The sequence below is a fragment of the Petaurus breviceps genome, unplaced genomic scaffold (assembly GCF_028583685.1).
Source record: "Petaurus breviceps papuanus isolate PSGF00001 unplaced genomic scaffold, PetGlider_PUasm1.0 138, whole genome shotgun sequence".
Taxonomy (NCBI): domain Eukaryota; kingdom Metazoa; phylum Chordata; class Mammalia; order Diprotodontia; family Petauridae; genus Petaurus; species Petaurus breviceps.
The window spans coordinates 22,798,709-22,820,351 of NW_027185694.1; the positions used below are offsets into that span (position 1 = coordinate 22,798,709).

The 21,643-nt window shown below is 42.4% G+C and overlaps 1 protein-coding gene across 3 annotated transcripts in view; it reads left to right on the forward strand.

The window, feature by feature from the left end:
• Positions 1-2,445: 2,445 nt before the first annotated feature.
• CAPN15 (calpain 15) overlaps positions 2,446-21,643 on the forward strand; it is a 107,592-nt gene continuing 88,394 nt past the window's right edge. The window contains exon 1 of one of the 3 annotated variants that reach the window (XM_069107953.1): positions 2,446-2,682. The gene's annotated coding sequence lies outside the window, so the exon portion shown is untranslated. Of the gene's footprint in view, positions 2,683-4,241; positions 4,428-21,643 lie in introns of those variants that run through there. The other 2 variants (XM_069107962.1, XM_069107970.1) reach the window with 2 other exon arrangements.

Sequence of the window (21,643 nt, forward strand, 5' to 3'; positions counted from 1 at the left end):
ATTCAATTCCCCTCCCCAACCTTTCTATCCTTGGGCAATATTCCAGGATTCTAGTCTGAAGCTGGGAGGTTCAATGGAAGAAAATCTGTATTGGGTTCTGGGCCTGGGGTTGCTGGTATCGCTCAGTTGTGTCCTACTCTTCATGACCTTGTCATTTCCTTCTCCAACTCATTTTACAGATGAGGAAACTGAGGCATCTGTTCACTATTTCATTGCCCTCCGATGGAGGCCTTGTCTGCCTCCTCCCTTGTGAAAGGAATAGCTTGGTTGGCCCTGATCCCAGAGAGCCCAGAGGAAAGGATGACAACCTCACTTCAATCAATCAAGGAAGCAGACATCGTGACCTTTTTAAAATGTGTAAATAAGATTGTTTGCACCTTGTGATCCCTTTTCCCAATATAAACTCCACTTTAATTGGGTCAAAAAAGGAACATTGACAAATTTTTTTTTTTACATGCAACTGGGAAATAAGATATATAGGCAATGGGGTATAGAAATCCATCTTGCCCTACGAGAAAGTAGGAGGTGGGGATTGGGGGGAATAAAAGAAAGGGCAGATTGGGGGAAGGGATATTCAATATGCTTGTCATCTTGGGGTGGGGAGGGTAGGGGGGACATGGGAAGAAAATCTGTAACTGAAAATTTTTGGGAAATGAATGTTGAAAACTAAAAATAAATTTAAAATAAATAAATTTTTAAAAATAAATACAAAAAAAAGAAAAAAAGGAACACCATAAATGTCTAACTATACCTCTAAGGGCTTTAAATGGCAGAAGAAACTTTGACAATGGTTTGATTAAACAGTGGGTCAGTCAAGCAGTGGACCAGTCTGATGGTGAAAGAACTCCAGCCAAGTGTATACAGCAAGATAGCCACCTAAGGAACATACCCACTTCTACCAGAAAACAGGGTTGGTTATGGAGTCAAGAAAGGACTTCTAGTACCCAAGAGTTGTGAATTTACCCTTTAATCACAAATGTTTCCCTATCATTATTTCAGCCTACTCTTCCCATGGACCTCCTGTGTATATTTGTGAGAGAATGTATTTTCACACCTTTGAGGGAATATTAATAAATCTTAATAAATATTTTTTTCTAAAGGGTTATCCTCAGTCCTCCAATAGAAGTGGGAAGTGGGTGAGTAGTCCTGGAAGGGACAGTTTCACTAGTTTGAGGGAAGAGCCATCCCTACCGTCTAGGAACTTCTTCTGCTTTGTGGATAGTAATGATTGGCTCCAGGGGCTGGTGAAGATACCTATGAGTACAGCAATTTACTTACTGCCCCTTACTAGAGCAGGTAAGGCTAGGACAAGAAATGTATCATTCTCTTCCACCCCTGGGGAACTGGTCTCACAACTAAAATTAAAGACTTTGGTTCTAGGTCTGTTTGGAGAATAAGGTCTATTCCAGCCTAAAGCATTTGATCAGCACCCTGAAGGATCCCTGGGAACACAATCCTCCTTCTTAATCCCCCTTGGGTCAGTGTGGCATTCTCCTTTTCTTGTTTTCCTCTCTCAGGTTCCCTTGCTGAGAATAGAGTTTGAAGGCAAAGAATGGCATCTCCTTCCTGGAATCTCTTTGGGGCCAACTCTAGGAAGGAGAGACTTTTTTTTTTAAACACATATGGGAAGTGGCCCCTTAATATGTCTCTGATTTCTGCTTTGCCTCTCTACAGACTTCAGAGAATTTCCTTTTGGATGAGCTCAGGATCTCTCTTTCTTTGTTGAATTGAGATGTGCCCCATTCCACCAGGAGAGCTTATGCGCTCTGTATATTTTCTGGTATATTCTAATCTGTATAACTTCTTTGATTTCTGTTTGCTCTTAGCTTGGATAAATGGGCTTATTCGCTATTTACCATTTGTGATGGTCATGTAACCTACATTAGGTAATAAGGGACCAAGCTGGAGGACAAAGCCTGTTATACCCTTACCCCTTAAGGGGAAAAGTGGCTTTTTGTTCTGAATCAATCCTAACTGTAGTATATTTCTAGTTCAGTGGTGGGGATCCTTTGGTCTTGAGGCCACATGTGGCCCTCTAGGTCCTCAAGTCCAGCCCTTTGAATCCAAACTTCACCAATCAAATCCCCTCAAGAACAGGAGTTGTTCTGTGAAATTTGGATTCAAAGGGCTGCACCTGAGGACCTAGTGGGCTACATGTGGCCTCCAGGCAGAAGGCTCTCCAACCCAGTTCTAGTCTGTTACCCCTCTCTCACAGAAGAGGAATGTTGGTACTGTAATGTTAAATTTAATATGTGTGAAAAAACCAACATGTGAGTAATCTATTCAGTTTCATATACAATCTTCCTCTCTAGTCTTCTTTGTATAGTAAATGCTTGTTTATCGAGGGTTTTCTAGTTCATAAAAAACATTTTTTAAAAAGAGGACAGGAGGTGACTGAAGAGGCAGAATGAGAAAGCTAGGAGAGGTTCTAAAGCACATGGGAACTGGGAGGAGTTTGAAACATGAAGTTTAAGGTGCTCCTTCTGAAGACAGAAGGCAGACGGGGATTGAAAAGGGTTTGAGGCAGAATGAGGAAGTAGTCTTTAGAAGGTCTGAAGAGGCAGAATGAAAACACAAAATGACCCTGAGGAGGCAGGGGCTTCAAAGAAGCAGAAATGTATTGAGTAAGGTCTGAAGAAGATGAAGACTGAGAAAGACTGATCCTGGGGAGAAGGGGAGGAGGTGAGGAGGCAAAATAAGGAGGCTGAGGAGGGACTGGGAGGAATTTCTAAAAAGGCAGGGTATCCCTGGGACAAGGCTGGGGAATCCTTGAGGCTGATGTGAGGGTGGAGGAGGGTCTAGTGTGGGTGGAGAAGGAATGGTGGTCGCTGAAGTTGGGACGAAAGTGCAGGGGGCGGAAGGGGCGGGGGGAAGGAAAGGATCCAAGGGGTCCTTGGGGTTGGAGATGTGTGGGTGCAGGGAAGGCAGGGGGAATCCTTGGGGCTAATGCCAAGGGGGAGGAGGGTCTGGGGTGGGGGTGGGGTTGAGAAGGTCCCCGGAGTTGAGGTGAAAGACAAATGATATATGGGGGGCTGAGGAGGTGGGGATCCCTAAGGCTGGGGCAAAGATGCGGAGACGTGGGGGCATTCAGGAAACAGAGGGGTTCTTGGGGCTGGGGATATGGGGGCGCTGGGGAGACAGAGGGGTCTCTAGGGCTGGGGATGTGGGGGCACTGAGAGGCAAAGGGGTCCTTGGAGCTGGAACAAAGGTGCAGGGCGGAGGGTTCCTTGGGCCTGAGAAGAGGTAGGTGTGGGGGGTATTTTTGGAACTGTGGAAAATGGACAAGAGTGTCTCCAGGGTAGTCCAAGGCGCTTAGGGCGGTCCTCCTCCTCCTCGCCCCCCCCTCCCCCGAAGAGCATGCTGGGGTATGTAGTCACAGTCCCACTACAGGTACTCCTTTCCTCAAGGTCTAGCCCCAGACAGGCTCGAGAGCCCTCAATTAGCTCTTCGAGCACCTAGAGTTCTGAAGCTGGATTGTGAACATTCATCCCTACTTGGGGACTTCCAAAGACAACCCGCCATAAGAAAAACTACAACTCCCAGCATGCCTCGACTTGTCCTGGGATGGCCTACTCCCCAGCTTCCGCCCCAGCTTCTCCCCTAGCTTCCTGGGAATTGTAGTCTCGGCGCGCGATTCACAGAGCCGCTTTCGCTCCTGGCACGCCGTAGCTGCCGGACCCCTTATGGGGGGCTACGCTACGGAGGCGGCGTAAGGCCGGGTTTCTGGACTCCCGAGCGCGCTCGGCTGGGCTCCTAAGGCTGAGGCAGAGGAAACAGTTTCCAAAGCGGCCGGGCTAGCGGCGCCGAGCCGAGCCGAGCCGAGTTGCGGCGCGGGGAGGGAGGCAGGTGGGCGGCCGGCAGGGGCGGTGCTGCTCTCCCGGCTCTCTTGGAGGCAGAAGTTGTGGCGCGGCGCCCGACAGCCGGTGGAGGGAGGCCCGGGGTCGGGGCCGGGCCCGGCTGGGCTGGGGGCCCCGGGGCCGCGGGGCGTCTGCAGGCGCCTCGGGACTGCGTGGGTGAGTGCGTCCCTCAGCCGGGGCACTGAAGGCTCCAGGCAGGGCCTTCGCCGCCCCCTCGGCTCCCCCAGGGGCCCCCACGCCGGGCCGCCGGGCCCCGCCGAGCCCAGCCTTGTCCGCCGCCGCCGCCGCGCGCCGGGGCCGGGCCGGGGAGGAGGGAGGGAGGGAAGGAGGGAGGGGATCCGCACCGCAGCCAGGCCCCTCCCCTCCGCACCCCCTCCCCGCCCCCGGCCCTCCCTCCGGCCGCCGGAGCTCCGGACCTGGGACCGGGAGGAAACGCGGGCTAAGTGAAACTGTTGCAGTCCCGGCCCCGGGCAGCCCCGCCCGGCGCGAGCTCCTCTCATCCCTCCATCCGTCCGTCCGTCCATCCCGCCGCTCCCGGCGCTCCTGGGCATCCCGGAAAGTCGGCAGGAGGTAGTGCTCATTTATTCATGACCCGAGCCTGTTGTTACTATTGCTGGTGTCTTACTGAACTTGCCCGTCTTCTCGGGAGGGAGAGGAGGGGGAGAAGGATGCCCCGGAGGTGGTGGCCGGGAGCAGCTGGTCCCGCGGCCAAGGGCAGGCAGGTGTGGGCTCCTGACTCAGCTTCGGGGACTTGGGTCCCTGGAGAGGATGGAGCAGATGCTTGGGCGACCGTGGGGTGCACAGAGCAGCCTCGGAGGAGAGCAGGGCAGGCGGCTAGCCCGCCCTTTGGTAACCCCAGGGCTTCCAGGGCAGAGGAGATGCTTTTGAGCCTGGGCCAGAGCAAATGGCCAGAGGGAGGATCTCTGTGGCCTCTGTCCAGATGTCACCTGGAAAGCTCCAGGGACTAGCCAGAAGGTGTCCCCCCCTACAGGGTGCTCTCACCTCTTGCCTGTCCTTGGTTGTCCTTATTTCTCAAATACTGTTTTTATTTATTAATTTTTTGGAGGAGGGGGAGGGGAACCAATCAATCTAGATTTATAGTTCCCCAAGTCCACATAAGAGGAAGTTTCAGCCTTCATTCCACGTCCATGCTCTGACTCCAGGAACTGTCGGAGGCCCCACAGACTAAGGGGCCCATCCTGTGTGGTGGCTTCCAGTTCTTCCTCTTTTCTTATTTCCTGGTTTGTCTTTGGGGACGAAGGGCACCTTGCAATGTTTCTGAAGAACTTAGTATTGATTAAAACAACATTTACCCGGGTCATGGGGCTACTACCATAGCCCTTGGGCTTCCGAATCCTTCCGGGATAACTGCATAAAGAGACCATTCTAGTGGAGAGAGGGAAAGAATGAACTATCTTTGTTTTAGGAAGGGTAAATCAGGCCTGAGCCTGACCAGATCTGGGAATCCAGCTAGAGTAGGGAGGTCCTTTGGTTTTTACTGTAGAGAGTAGGAAGTGATTTTAGAGACCCCAAAATGAACTTGTTTGGAGTTTCAGTGACTTAGACTAGTGAGGTTTTATGTAGAGATCTCTGTTAGGTAGGGTGAGGGAAAGTATACTCTGTGATCTGGGTCACTGATCTCTATGAAACTGGGTCTCTACTCAGAATATTTCATTTGTGGAAGCTCAGGAGTAACTTATTTAACTGCGTCCTCTGAGTTGTGTGGTGGAAAGAACACTGGATTGGGAGTCAAGACACTTGTGTGCAAGTCCAGCTTCTGCTACTCACCGTTGGGGTGACTTTGGGTGAGTCATTTGACCCCTTTGAGACTCAGTATTCTTATCTCTGAAAGGTGCCCTACCTGGATCACAGGTTGTTGTTTTTTTAAATTTGTTTGTTTTGGAGAGGGGTAAGCAGAGTGTTTTATAAACCATGAAGTCCTGTCTAAATGTGAGCGCTATTATAATCGTTGTTATAGCCAAAGTTGACAATTCCCTGGCAAGTGTAGAAATTGCTTCTGTACAGTACCAGCCCAGGGGCCAGTTTGGATTGTGTGAAGGAGAGAATAGGGGGTAATTTTATCTTTGTTTCAGTTCTGAGTGACTCAGATGGGAAGAGGGTAGAGAACAATATTATTTTCTAGTGCCTAATTCAGCAGAAAGAATGAACCCATCACCCAATAGATGTGGTTAAGATGACTCCATAATGAACAGCCTGGTGGAAGCTGATATTTCAAGGAGCCAACTTAAACCAGTTCTTAGGGTCATGTGTCCCTTTGTGCTTCACTTGTCTAAAATCCGTCCTCTTCTTTCCCTTCCAAGCCTGAGAATCCCCCAAGCTGCTTATCTTTCCAACTTTCTTATGGTTGAGAAGACTGGATTGTATTATACTTTGTGTGTGACCTAGAGGAAGATGGGTTCTTTATGGAGAAGTAGGACACCTAGATCCAAGATTCAGTGGCTGTGTGGTTTTATACAAGAAAACATGATCTCTGTGTTCTTTAGCTTCTCTATAAAATAGAGATTCTAGTACCTGCTTTTGTTCTTATAAGACTCAGAATTTTAGCTATCCAAAGCCACCCATTTTACAGAGGTCCAGACCGAGACCTGGAGAGATAAAATATGTCAGTGGTTGAAGAGCTGGAACTAAGAATCATGTCTCTCAAATACCAGCCTAAAGATCTGTTCCACTATACCTTATTGTCTTATAGAGGTGTTGGAAAGAGAAATGAGGTCATGTGAAAGTAATTTGAATTCACAGAAAAAAAGTTCCTATATTAATACAAAGTAGTAGTAATATTACTGATAGGTGCCTATTAAACATCACACCTGTAGTTTAACTCTCTTATGACCTTAGTATAGTTAAGATTGCTAGAAGATAATAGGTCCAGTGATAGAATGGCAGGAATAGTATTATATGCTTCCAAATTCCCAATAATACCTAGGACAGGCACATAGTAAATCTCAACTGAGATTTGTTGAATGAACAATTCACTTCTTGGCACCTGTTTGGTCTGATTATCTATTAAGTCAGAGAGAATTATTCTTTAGCAAGCATAAATTATCCCCCAGTAGTTTGTTCCTCCTCCAAATTTAGGACACTTGAAATCCCTAACCCCCTCACCTCAAGTGCTTCCTCTTACACAAGACCTGTCTTGATCCCCTCCCTCTGCAATTAATTTGCATGTGTTTTTGTAAATTTATTTGCTTAAACACATCATGGCATATGAAAAGAAGAAGACTTAGGAAGTCAAGAAATCAGGAAGAACTGAGTTTGAATCTTTCCTTCGATGTTTAGAAACTGTGTGACCCCGGGAAAGTCACTTAACTTCTCAGTCAGAGTTGAACTGGATGGTTACCTTTCAGCTCTCAATCTATAATCCTATGGTTTTTGGACATGTTTTATATTCCATTAGAATGGAAACTCCATGAAGGAAGTTGAGTTTTGTTTTTGTATCCCTAGTGTCCAGTAATGTATCTGGAACTGTGGGTGCTTAAAAACATTTGTGGAATTGACTTAGCATTTGTGGAAGGTCTAGTGCCAGGGAAAGAGCTTAGGGTTAGGAGTCTAGTCCTGATCATATCATTAATTGTGTAACGTTGGGCAAGTTAGGTCACCATTTGAGACTTCTGTTTATTTCTTCACCTATCCAAACAAGTCACTTCTAGCTTTAATGGTCTGTGAACTTTTATGAATGTGTTAAACATTTCTGGATTATAGTAAATTATTGGGGTGGAGCAGCCTTTGGATAACTGATTTTTAAGTGATTTGGAGTTCGAACTTTCTTATTCTTTTGGGATGGTTATATCTCTTTTGGAACTCAAGGCTGATCTGGGCCAAGCAATGGGCCATTCTTTATAGGGTCATTAGCTGGTTTGAGAGATGTAGAAGGGTAATACACCCCCAACTTTGCTTTGAGAGAAATAATGGAACGTGCCTGCCTTTTTATCTCCTGGGATAGGGTAGACATGTCTGAGTTGATTTTGTTTTGCCCACCTTTTGTCCTTCCTACTTTATCATAAAATTATTTCTAGGTTGCTTGTCTTACCTCCTCTATTGATTAGAGCCTTGAAGTGAATGAAGTTGGTGATGCACAAGAATGCAGATGCACAGTCTTGCCCACTGGATGTGTAGACATTAGGCTACCCCTTTTTATCCCTTTCAGGGAATTGTTGTGTGTTGTTTTTTACTTCTTGAAGCAGCCAACCAAGTTCTAGATGTGGAGTTGGAAGGGCTTGATTTGGCATTCTGGATTCACCCCTTACTGTCTGTGTGACCTTTCCAAGGCTGAATTTTTGCTCATCTTTAAAATGAAGATAATGTCTATCTCACAAGGTTGTTGTATGGATCAAATGAGAAAGCGCTTTACAGTCACAAAGTGCAACATAAAAATCAGCTGCTGCTGTTTTAGTGCTGGACATGGAGCTCTAGGTAAACCACCTTTTTAGTCGACAGTTGTTTCTTGGGTTCTTCCAGTTGGTGTTGAGATGTCCCCTCTGTTCTTTGTTCTTGAAGAGGACCTTGACGTCAGGAAGATGATATTATGATTTGCAAGTGAATTGGATTTAAGTGAGGGAGGGCTGTGCAAAGTCACCAGCCTCAATTTCTCCTCCACAGCCATCTGGGTCCAGTAGCAAGATATACCGTGTTTCCCCGATAATAAGACCTATCCCGAAAATAAGCCCTCCCCTTACTGTGTAAGATTCCTCTAAAATAAGCCCTCCCCCGAAAATAAGCCCTAATGAAATTGCTACTGTAGTGAGGGTGATCCCCTGTGCTACACGCTACATTACGGTACCCTCTGTATGCACCGTCCCCCCCCGCCTGTGAAACGCACGCTGCGCTCCGAGCTGCATCCAATCAGAGCTGCAGCAGTGAGCACGTCATCCTGTTCTTTATTGAATTCATTATTGAATAAAGGTACATTTTTTTGTTCACATTTACCTGTTTATTAAAATTGCTGTCAATGTTCATTAAAATAAGCCCTTCCCTGAAAATAAGCCCTCTGGTGTTTTTCTATCCAAAAAAAATAATAAGACAGTGTCTTATTGGGGAAACACGGTAGATCAGGACAATTGGAGATGGCCCCCGGTGCATTGGGAGACCTTGGCCCTTTTAAGCTAAAGTCCTTCCAAGTTCTCACTTTGACAGAGGGCTAAATAGGATACTGAATGTGTAGAAGCAAGGTCAGACAGAGGAGCCCCCTCTAGCTCAGGGATTTTGCTTGTGGTATTTAATTGTTCTTTGGCCTAAAGCTTTTACATGATAGATTCTGGAACTCCCTATGTTGTTTTTTAAAAAATGCACACCTTTTCCAGTGTTGCAATAATAGTGTTTTTGGGGGGAGGGGGAATCTGATTTGAAATTGCTGGAGTAGCATATCTAGGAATCTTGTAGTCCTGTTAACAAAGATATGCCCAGGAGAAGTGTAAGAGTTTGGGTCTATTAAAGTGTAAATCCTAAATGTTGAGCTAAGACTTCTTGCTGTTTTCTCACCATATTGACTGCTCTGTGGCCATCTTCATTCCCTCTCACAGAAACTTTGGACTCCACACCTGGGAGTCCTTCACACAATCCTGGTAGGTGAATTGTTGCCTTATTTTGTCAGGGCCTAGGCTTCATGTTACTTTCTGCTGTCCCTTCATTATGCCTCCTCTCCAGTGTCATTTCCTCAGCCTTCCCAACACTCCTCTGTGTATCTATCTGTCTGTCTTGTCTATCTATATCTAATTTTTACAGAATTGAATGAAAATTTGCAAACTATCTTACTCCCTCTGTCACTCTTAATTGTGTGGCAATTTTATCCAGTTTGCTAGACTTTTCTAACTCCCCAGCAGTTGAGAGGAAGCTCTGATAACTGCTGTCCCACCAATTCTTTTCCCAGGGTCTAGAACTTTGATGTTGATTGTTAGTAAGATATTAAGCCTGGAAGATATCACAAGGAAAACAAGTCAATTACAGTTGTTTTAAAATGTCACTGGTGTGTCTGCACCCAATCGAAGACAATCATTGCAGGCTTCCCTATTCCTCTCACTTTATGACTCCCATAAAGAGTAACTGAGAGGTCAGTTGCTAAGGGGACTTTTCCTTCTCTTTCCCTTGTTTCAGGTTTCTCAGAAACGTTGTCTATTCCCCTCCTCATCCTGAAATCCCTCACCCCCATATTTCTTGAGCTTTAAGTTACTTATTTTCTTTTGTGAGTTAAATAAAAAGCTAGTCAGGTTTTAGAACTTGATCTGGAGAGGTAGTGGGAGTAAACCTGACTTGGAACCAGTGGATCCAGTCCAAGTTTGAGGCCTGGCTATTACTAACCTATCCTATTGAGGTCATAGAAAAAGCACTGGACTTGAAGCCTGGAGAGCTTGTACTTCATTTTTCTTCTTTCTTTAAATTGTGTGGCCCTGCCCTCTATTGGGCCACTGAGTGAGATGAGGCTGAAATCTCAAGTTGGTTCTCTTACCCTTTTAAGTATCTTTTTAATTATGTTTTTAAGGGGATTTGTTCTGTGAAGTTTGCATTCAGTTAAAGGGGCCCGCACCTGAGGCCCTGGAGGGACACATGCGGCCTGAAGGCTGCAGGTTCTCCACCCCTGGATCTGACTTATACCATCCTCTGAACTACTTGCTATGGGTTGTAAGATTGTGAGAGAAATTGTAGGTTGGTCCTGTATACCTTATAGATTTTTTTAGTCATTAACAATTCTAGACCAGTAAAGCAAAATTTCTGTCAGCTCCTCTGCGTCTTCCTTCACAACTTAGGACTAAATTTCAAGTTTCATTTTTTGAGCTTCTGAGAATGCTTTCCCTGCCATTGTACCTATTATTTCAAAGAGACCTATTTCCTCTTGATTTCCCAGCACATAAATCCAGATGACTCAGTGAATGAATTGAGAATCCCCTGCCAACAGACGTTGCCTGTGGGCTAACCATAACCAAGAGAAATCTCAAGCTCAAAGAAATACTTTGAATGAGAATTATTTTAGTACTGCAAAGAATAGTACTTTTATTGGTAATGGTTCTCTTTCTACCGACATAGATTGCAACCCCTCTTCACCTTAGTAGGTAATCTTGGCCAGTTGCTGTGGCCAAACAAATCATGATCACTCTCTTGCCAGCCTCTCCAAAAGGAATTGACTTGTTCTCAGACAATAGATAATAGCCTTTCCATCATGGTAGGACATACTGACGTAGCCTTTTAGAACTCTGGTTCACATCTTACCTTTGTGCTGCAAAGCAACAAAGTGGACTTGAGCGGAGGTTAAAAATAATTAGAAGGTTGAAAATTGATTCTGAGGAGGTAAGTTGAATGTAAGGAAACTTTGGGTCTAACTTTGAGTACTTAGTTCTCTTTCTGAGTCTGACTTCACTCAGGCTCGAAGATTTGAGGATTTCTGGTTTGACCCATTACCATAAAAGACATTGTGACCCATAGCATAAAATTCTATAGTATTTCTGGGTCTCAGTTTCCCCATCTGAAAATGAGATTAAATAGCACTGATCTATCTGCCTCATGTATTTGCAAGGAGACATTAATGCTTGTAAAGTGCCAGACCAATAAAGAGAGCTATAGGGGTGGCTAGGTGGTGAAGTGAATAGAGCACCAGCCCTGGAGTGGTAAGGACTTGAGTCAAATATGGCCTCAGACACTTAACATTTACTAGCCGTGTGACCTTGGGCAAGTCACTTAACCCCAATTGCCCTGCCTTCCCCCCTCCAAAAAAGCAAAAAAAAGAGAAAGAGAGCTCTATAGAAATGCCAGATAACAATGGTGATTGTCTTAAACTTGTTTAGCCCCACCACAAACTCTGAATCTCAAGGATTTGAAGGGTTGGATGCTTCTGTTCAGGTTTGTTAACATAAAGTGCTAATTGGCTGTGTTTTTCAAAAACACAGCCATCAGCTTTTATTCTTGCATTTTGAACTTAGGTAGCTGGTTTTCAGTTTTCAGCAAAACCTCTGCAATTCATTCTCCAGAGGTCAGAAGTTGTCAGATGGTGTGGTCTTCTTGGTATTATTAATAAACCATCAATGAACAATACTTCCTCATAAAGATAGTCTGGCTGATTTATCATTGGTGTTTTTGTTTCTCTAATCATTCCCGTATGGTCTTTCTACACCCTACCTTAGAATTTGACCTTATGCCTAGAGTGAAGGATGCATGGCATAGAATGAAGAAGTGGGTTTAGGTGCCCTTTTTTTTGGGGGGGGGGGGATAGATCAGGAACATAGTAAGGAGCAGTGTATCCCCTTCCAAACTGAGAATGTAAGCCATTTATGCTTTTGTTTTGTTTAAAGACCCAAATAAAAGAAAAGCCATCCTCATCCATGAAGTATCACTTATTATAATTAATATTGTAACATGAGGAAAATCTTTGACCCCAGCCAAGATAAGTTATGTTTTTATGACAGCAGCAACATCAGCAAAAAACATTTCTCCCTTTATCTACAGCATGTAGTCAACTTTTATTGATACCCTTTGTTTTTTACAAAATGTTATTTCTAGCTATTCTAAAACCACCAGTAAGCACTCTTTTGTAATAAAGAAAAACAGTTAGGTAAAACCAACTAACACTGGGTTTATCATTCTTCAGAAGTCCCAGACTTCTCTAACAAAAGGAGAAAATGGTGTGTTTCATAATCTGCTATGCAGGTCTAAGATTGATAATTATGATCATCCAGAATTCAGCTACTTTTTATTCTTTTTGTTTACATGATTGTAGCCATTATCTTTATTATTTTTCTGGTTCTGTCCACTCCTCTCAACATCAGTTTATTTAGAACTTCTTGTCTCTCAGAATTGTTTGTTATTTTTTATGATACAATAACATTCTGCTACACTTATATGCCACATTTTGTTCAACCATGCCCCAGGCATTGGATACTTACTTTGTTTCCAGTTTGGGGGAGTTTTCACTTTTAAAAAGTGTAATCTTTATGGGATTCCCTAGTTCTGTTCCTTTTTGTCCTTCACCTGGAACCCATAGTACAGTCACAGCTGGTATGATTGTCTCTGTTGTCATGGGCTTTGTCCATTGGTCTTCTGGTGATGGTTTGTAGGTGTTTTGGCAAACCAGTTCTGTTGGTAGTAATAGACCTTAGATTCAGAGGTCATCTATTCATACCCAAATCATAAATCCTTTTACAAGTACTCACCTATTCTCTACTTGAAGACTTCTAAATGATTTAGACCTGACTACTCTTAATGCTAAATGGCTTTAATTGAGTTGATTTGTTAGGCCCATGCCTCTTTTTTTTTATTAAAATTTTTTTTCCGTTATCAAACATTTATTTTTCTTTCTCCTCCTTCCCTTCCTCAAATTCTCTCCCAACCAAAAAGGAAAAAAAAAGAAGGAACAAATATGCAGCATATTCAAGCAGAACAAATTCCCATATTAGACATGTTATGTATGGCTCTGCTTCCTGTAAAAAGAGTGAAGAGTACAGCCGTATTCCCTTGTCAGTTCTGAGACCCATCAGATCTTAGAAAACCCTTAGATCACCAAGCCCATTTACTAAGTTAGGACTTTGCCCTTGATCTTTTTGGCCTGGGATGCTGAAATAGCGTGAGTATAGAACCAAGGTAGTCTCTTTGGCTCTTAAACAGGGGCAGCTGTGTTTTCTTGGACTGGTTAAGCCAAAGCTGCTGCTATTCCTAACTACTTTGTGTTCCCCTTGGCCTTCTAGTCCTGTCTGGTTGGCTGAGGACAGCTTGAACTTCAAAAGACAAAGGCCCCAGGGGGGCTTGTTCAGCTTTAGTTTTGCCTATCTAACTGCTGCTCCTTCCTTTTCATTAGGTTCATTTACAATGCCACCCTCCCTGTTTTGGGGTATGAGTGAACTGTTTAATTTTTTTTTAAAGCATGTACTGTATCAAATCTTTAGATTTTTCTGAAGAAGGATCTCCATTGTGCTAGCTTGTACCACTAGTTGAACACTCCATCTCCCAGTGTCTCTGCACCTTAATGCCTAGAATGCACATCCTTCTACCTCCTCCTCCCAACATCCCTTTCTTCCTTTAAAATGCAGCACAGGCATCTCCATGAAATCTTTTCCTGATCCCACAATTGCTAGGGCCCACTCCAGACTACCCTATATTTAACTACTTTGCATATACTTGTATTTATTCACTTTATATTCATGCCTTTTATATGAGTGTGTGTATATATATACATATACATATATATTTGTTATCTCTCCCATTAGAATATAAACTCATTGTGAGTAGGTATTTTTCATTCTTGGCACTTGTATCCTCAGAATCTAGCACAATGCCTAGCAAATAGTCAGTGCTTAATAAATTCCTGTTGATTAATACTTTACAAATTATGGAAGACTTATGAATAATGTGCCGAGGTTTGTGCTTTGCACTTTTGGCTTTTCAGTGGAGTTGGAAGGGTTCTCCCACAGGACCCTTTCTCCCCTCTGTTTTGGATCCTATATTCCCTGCAGTGTTGTTTTGCTGTCAATGAAATTTTCTTTAAAACATTCACTAACTTTTTAAGAATGATTAACCTGGGAGTTTAATGTTTCTGTCCAGAGCCAGTCTTGTGTCTGGAATAGGTAGTTGCTTGCTAAGGTGTTCTACACCCTTTCACTTACGTAAATATGGTATGTGTATACCATACAAGTATAGAAAAAAAGTATTATATGTGCCTTAAAGTATGTATAGTATGAAAAAAATCCAAACCTTCAACACACATAAAGACAAGATGATTCCTCACATTGCAAAATAATCCCAATTTTTTTAGTCAGTTCCTTAGTGCATTTCAAATGTTTTGATTTACAAAAATATGGATTTCAGAGTGGTCCAAGTAGTATTAAATTGACTATTATAATAGTCCCCTAGCCATTCTTCTTGTTTCTAGCTTCTTTCTCCTGTTATTTGTTGTATTGATACAGAACTAATCTTCTAAAAGTACAGGTCTGATTTTTGACACTTGCCTGTTTAAAGAACCTCAGGGACTCCCTGTAACCTGCTATATTAAGACCATACTCCTTGGGGCAGGGAAGAGTCAAAATGGTGGAGTAGAAACCGGACTTCTGAGGGGCTCTGGCTTTCACCTCCCCCAATTCATGTAAAAGGTGACTCTGAAGAAACTTTGGAGCTACAGACCATACTAGGACCAGTATAGTTTGACTTTAACCTAGTTTTGCAGTTTTATCTCATACCATTCACCTTCATTTACTACATACTTCATCCAAATTCAATTACTTATTGTTCTTAAGATACATTTTGTACTTTCTTGTCTCTGAAATTTTGTTCCTTAAACTAGACTCTCCTTCATCTACCTTTATTGTAATTCCATTCATCCATCTTTTAAGAAGACGTAGGGGCAGCTAGGGGAGTAGAGCACCAGCCCTGGAGTCAGGAGGACCTGAGTTCAAATGTGACCTCAGACACTTGACTCAACTTACTGTGTGACCTTGGGCAAGTCACTTAATCCCAATTGCCCTGCCTTGCCCCTCCAAAAAAAAAAAAGATATAGATGAAATGATACTTCCTCAGTGGAATCTCCCATCCTCCCTACTTCAAAAATAATCTTTTCTTCTCCCTCAGAACTATCAGAGCAGTGTTATTTTCTTTTATATACTTATTTTCTATTTTTTTTACTAAAGCTATTTACATATATCTCTTTTCTTCCCTATTGTCAGCTCGTTGGGGCAGTCTCCCCTAGTAACTGACGATACTTTGTACCAGAGGTGGCACACACGCCTCCCATGTGACCCACAATACTCCTCAGTGCTGTAGGAACCAATTAGAATGTATTTGGGAAATATTTAGCAAAATAAATAGAAATACAATAAAACATGGAGAATGATATATTTTAAAACTAAGTCAATAAGTAGCCTGCAGGGATTCTTTTGTACATATTAGTGACCCTGTTCTTATTTAAGTTTGACTCCACTGCTCTACACTATATAGTTAATTTGTTTATTGTTGAGTTGATAGGAATTACACTCTGATAACCTACTTTAGGATTTAATGAAAACTTAAACATCAAGCCTCTCCTTGGCTGCTCTTCTGTTGAGAGACTTTACAGGTAGCTTATTCTAGATTAACTTTCAGTAACAAACAGGGAGATAGTGAAATCTCATTCATTTACTAAGATGTCAGTTCTCCTTTTCTCTTTTCCCCCTTAAGTTTGTCTCCTCTTTGTATCACATAGCTAGTACATGTTTAACTTTGCATGATATCGCCAGCATTTTCAACAGATAGTTGTTTCCCTCTTCTCCTTTCCACTTCAGAATGCCCCAACTGGGCCCCATTTCTTGTTTGCCAGATTCCTTTCCAGCTGTTATAGTTTTTAAGACCCCCAAGTGAAGGACAACAGATGGAGGGGCACCCCAGCCAACTTTAAGAAACAGGTTTCACAGATTGAGTACAGGCAAATAGGTCAAAGGACCTGGATTCTATTCCTTACTCTGCCACTGACTTTCTGGGTGGCTTTGGATCAGACTTTATAATGCTTTGGTGCCTTGGTTTTTCCATTTGTAGAATGCAGATTCTACTTGTATCCTATTTCACAGGGGTCCTGGAAGAAATAATTAACTGAGAAGTGCTTTGAAATAAAGTACTAAGCAACCCCCTGTGGCCCTGCCTCTATCCTCTCCTGCTGGTTGACTGTGTATGTACAATCCCTTCCTTCCCACTCTATTACCTTTCTTTGTCAAGCCTGACAGCTTACATCTCCAACAAGAAAGCTAGACTTTCTTGGGATGGCGTTGTAAATCCTCTGGTCTGGGTGGCATCAGCCAACCCTTCTCTAAAAACAAGCTGTTGCCTTTCCAGCCAGTATTACATCTTCCCAGAACATGTATTTTGGAGATGTGATTTGAATCAGAGGAATTGGGGCTAAGTTGGCATGTCCCCAACCTTCCTTCTTTCCAGAGGTATCTCTTGTCTGTGTTTGGTTATTAGTAGATTGGGCGGAGGGAGAATGCTTAAATAAGTAGGTTTTCTGACCCTAATTATGTGTGACAATTATTGCTAATAGGTAGAAAAACCCTAAGGAAGGGTTCTAAGAGAATATAAGATTATGAACTGGGTAAAGTGTGATGAAATTGAACAAGACTCTGTGGTTTAACCTCAGACATAAGTTAATTGGGCCAACATGGGAGGATGATATCAGGATTTTTGGAGAAGGCCTGAATAAATCCTAAAATTCTATCAATATTATGCAAGGGAGAGAACTTAGAAAGTTCTCTTTCCTGTAAATGTAGTCCTGGTGTTTCTGGTGCCTTTGAGGCCAGCTGAATTTAGGGCAGAGCTTGAGGGTCAGTCCATATGGATAAGAAAAGTGCTGTTTTAGAATTTCTCTTGGCTCTCCCACCAATAGTACATAATTAAAATAGCTTTGTTCTTCCAAACTCTTTCCTCACAGCGGCCCTATGAGGTGGGTAGTATAAGTAATATTGTTCCCATTTTCCCTATGAGGAAACTGAGGCTTAGAAAGGTGAAGCGATTTTCCCAAGGTTACATATTTGATAAATGTTATAGCTGAAATTTAAACTGCCAATTAACATACTAGTGCCCATTCCCTACACTGGGCTGCCTTCCTTTACAATTATAATGACTCACAGGATATATAACATTGGAAAGTTTACAAACTATTATTCCCAAACTTTCATTAGGGCCTTGGCCTGCATCCTCTCCCATCACAGTCAGAAAAAAATCTGTTAAAGCATGTTGAAAATACTATGAATTTGGCAGAGAGGGAATGGGCATTTTTGACCAGGACTGAGACCCTAGGGCTGAGGGGAAGAACTTTGGGCTTGAGATCTTCACAGTCTGAGTAAGGCCCATTTTATCCTTCTATAGCTTCTCTCTCCAAAGTGGAACTTTGTGTGGGATGGTGAAAGCTTCATTAGTATTCCTGAAGCCATTTGAAAACATAAATGTGATTACTAATTATTGTTGTTGTGACTTTGGCAGTGGGCTTGTTATTTTAATGATAAGATTTGCTTTTTTTGAGAACCTTGGAGAGAGGCAATGTGTAAATACTGCATTGTTGTTGTGGTTTCCATCCTCATTATCTCTTCTCTTTGATTTCTAGGTGGGTTAACAAAGCAATAATAATAATAACAACAACTAGCATTTACATAGACTTGAAGGTTTGCAAAATTCTTTACATATATTATCACATTTGTTCCTCCTAACCACCCTGGGAGATTGGTGCTATTACTATTCCCATTTTACAGATGTAGAAAGTAAGGCAAACAGAGGTTAAGTGACTTGCCCAGGGTTACAAAGCTAGTATCTGAGGCTGGATTTGAACTTAGGTCTTTCTGACTCCAGTTTCAGCACTTTATCCACAGCTCCACCTAACAGTCTTAATTACCTTAAAGCAGCGATTCAATATGAGAGGCACTCATAAGTGCTAGGCATTGTGCTGGGTAGATCCCTAGTAGAGATTCATTCTGCTGTCTCTGTGAATTAGCTTCAAATCAAGCATGCATTTATGTGAAGCCCTGGATATCTGAAGATGACCTCCTCACCACCTTCAGTAGAGCTTATGCTTTAGATCGGATTTTTAGTGATATGGTTTGTTTATGTCGCATCTCTAATGAGCCAGAACCCAGCATGAGAGAGGGGACCTTCTCCTAGAACAATACTTCAGAATCATTGGATAGGGTCAGTTCTTTCAAAGTCACCTATATATACACTTAGTAACTCAGAGAATAATACCATGGTGCTGATGATCCATAGGGTTATAGGTTCATTTTCCATGCTGGCCAGTTAAGTTGATGCTGAAAATTGGTTCTGTGGCTTCATTTTATATGAATGGTCCTAGCAAGAAAGGCAAGAATGGATAATTAGCTCAATACAACCTGTAGCAGTTCCTAATAGTAGAGACAGCAATACCTGACATTTATATTGATCTTTAAGATTTGGAAGGTTTTGTATGTACTCAGTGTCATTTGATTAGGGAAGTAGTTTATAGTGTGTATCCTGTGGACAATAGATGACATGTTTTGAGATTACAGGGCTGTGCTGCCAAAAATTTTTGGAGACAATAATTGCCTTGATGTCATTGACAACCTTCTTGTGGTGAGATTGGGTGTTAATTACTAGTAGTATTGTATAGGTATTTAATAGTAGCATCTTTATACCACTGTCCTTGAATGTATTAGAAATAGCATGTGGGTCCGAGCTTCTGTTCATTTAGAAGCTGTATACTTGATAATGTCTCTCTTTTTTTTCCATGAACAACTGTTCTTCAGGTGGGTTATATTTCTACTTTCACAACAAAGCATTTGATTCTTTACAGGTTCTGAGGTATCAATGTGTTCTCATGTTCTTCTTGGATCCTATTTTAATTAACACCTTGAACATATGCCACAATGACTGTTCTGCCTCTGTATTTACTTTAGTTCAAATCTAGGCCACTGGCCCTTTGAAAAACTAGGGCAATGGCTCCAGAATGAGGGCATATAGAATAGCATTTCAGGGAAGCGCCAGATTCTGTGGCAATAAAGAAACTTTTCTATAACTTGAAAACTCATGATGACATAGCTTATGGCCAGTGATTGAGCCTTTCCTAAAGCAGCTGAAGGTGTTATTGACTTTGGCAGCACAAAAGGTTTCTCATTACAGTTTGAATGGTGGAGCACAAGACCTGAGCATTGACAGTCCTGTAGGGAAGAGAAGAGCATATCCTTTGGGTAAGAAGTGTAGTGCAGTGGTCCTTTAGCCCAGGTGGTTAGTGTCACTACTCCTGAAAACTCATTTCTGCCTAAGGAGACTTTCTCACATTGGAATTGTGGCCATTGAGTGAACTACACTGACTCTGTCTTGTGACTCAATTCTGGATCTAGCTCAGGTCCTTTTCTATTAATTATGGGTCCAGTCCAATTTCTGTCTTGTGAGAAAACTTTATTCAATTATGGGAATTGTGAGAAAACTTTATTGCATTGTTTGAACCTAGCCCTGTGTGGCTGGGCAGCTGGACCACCTGTAGCTTAGAGACCCTTAACTAAGGGCCTAGATTGTGCTGACCAGAAACCCAGTCAGATCCGAAGATCATAGATTGATGCCAAGGAGTTTTCTCACAATTATATATCTCAGGTGACCCATATATATGTCTTATCTGAAAACTGACCCCATTCTGGTCAGTTACTGTTTGTTTCCTTGTATCTTTGATTGAATATAGACACTTGAGGGGAAGTGGAACACCTCTTTTTCTGATTTCAGGGAATTTCACCTGTTTGCTCTCCCCCTCCCAATTTGGAAAGTCCCTAATCTTTCCTCCAATTGGAAAATCAGATGACCTAATCTTGTATCCTAGTTTGTATCCTGTTAATTATTTTTCTTTAATGGATAAAAATCTGTCTCCCCCTATATTCAGGGCCCAGTTCCAAGATGAGGAGTCTTGGTCCCGATTTGTTTTGCAGTTGGCATGCATTGCTTAATAAATTGATATGTTTGGAAGCCTGAAACTTTGATTCCTCAGTCATTTTAGTCACTCATCACACTTAACTTTGCAGTTGAGTAGTTGTTAGCCATCACTCTTTTATTTCTGTAAGCTGGTATGAAAGGCACCAAAATCATTCTGAAGAATAGAAATGGGTGTACACACCTCAAAGTATTTCTCAACAGTACCTTCCAGGTGAGGTATAGCTTTATAATAAGATTTTGTTTCTTAATTGGTTTTCTTAGTTAAAGTAACTCCTTAAGAAATCACATTGAATGGTATTAATAAAGATCTTCTCTTTGAGAGGCATTGTGGTAGGCATTGGGAGATACAAAGATAAGGCATAGTCCTTTTCTCAAGAATCTTACAGTTGGTAAGACATGTACTCAGATAAATATCTGCAGCTATAATATGGTTTGGCTTCTGGAGGGTATTCTCTGCACATTGGTCTGCAAAGAATATTAGTAACTATCTGGTGGCAGAGAGTTTTTGACAGCACCTGACCCCTGCTGGATGATGAGAGCTGTGCCTTTGGAAGAGAATTCATATTGATGGACTTGGAGAAAAAACTCTTGTTTGGCTGAATTGCAACATAAATGTTTTATTTTTTCCATATTCACACACTTAATTTCATTTAATGTTTGTACTAAAACATGTATATAATGTGTGTATGGGTTTTTTTAATGTCCCTTGTGTATTGATTCCTTTACTAAAGTTCATTGTATATAGATGTGACTGAATTCTCAAGGTTTACCAGCAAGGAGAAACCTCTGGTAAATCTTAACAAGCATGAAAGTCTTGAACTGTGTTTTTACCAGGAGATCAGCTCAGAGAAGTTCACAAGGGCTTATCAGCAGAAGATTGGCCAACCAATAATGATTTTTTTTTTCACCACAGCACTTCATGAAGATGCCAGGCTAATAAGGTATAGAGGTGCTCTAATCCATATCAGCAGAGTGAATATTTGCATCATTGAAATAATGATTCTATTAAGTATCAAATTTTGTCTTAGGTTAGGTCACTGTCAGTATATACAGTTGTACCGTGTTTCCCCGATAATAAGACACTGTCTTATTAGGTTTTTTGGACAGAAAAACACCAGAGGGCTTATTTTCAGGGGAGGGCTTATTTTAATGAACATTGACAGCAATTTTAGTAAACAGGTAAATGTGAACAAAAAAATGTACCTTTATTCAATAAGCAAATCACTGGGGAAGAACAGGATGACGTGCTCACTGCTGCAGCTCTGATTGGATGCAGCTCGGAGCGCGGTGTGCGTTTCACGGAGGGGGGGGACGGTGCATACAGAGGGTACTGTAATGTAGCGTGTAGGGCAGGAGATCACCTTCACAATAGTAGCAATCTCAATAGGGCT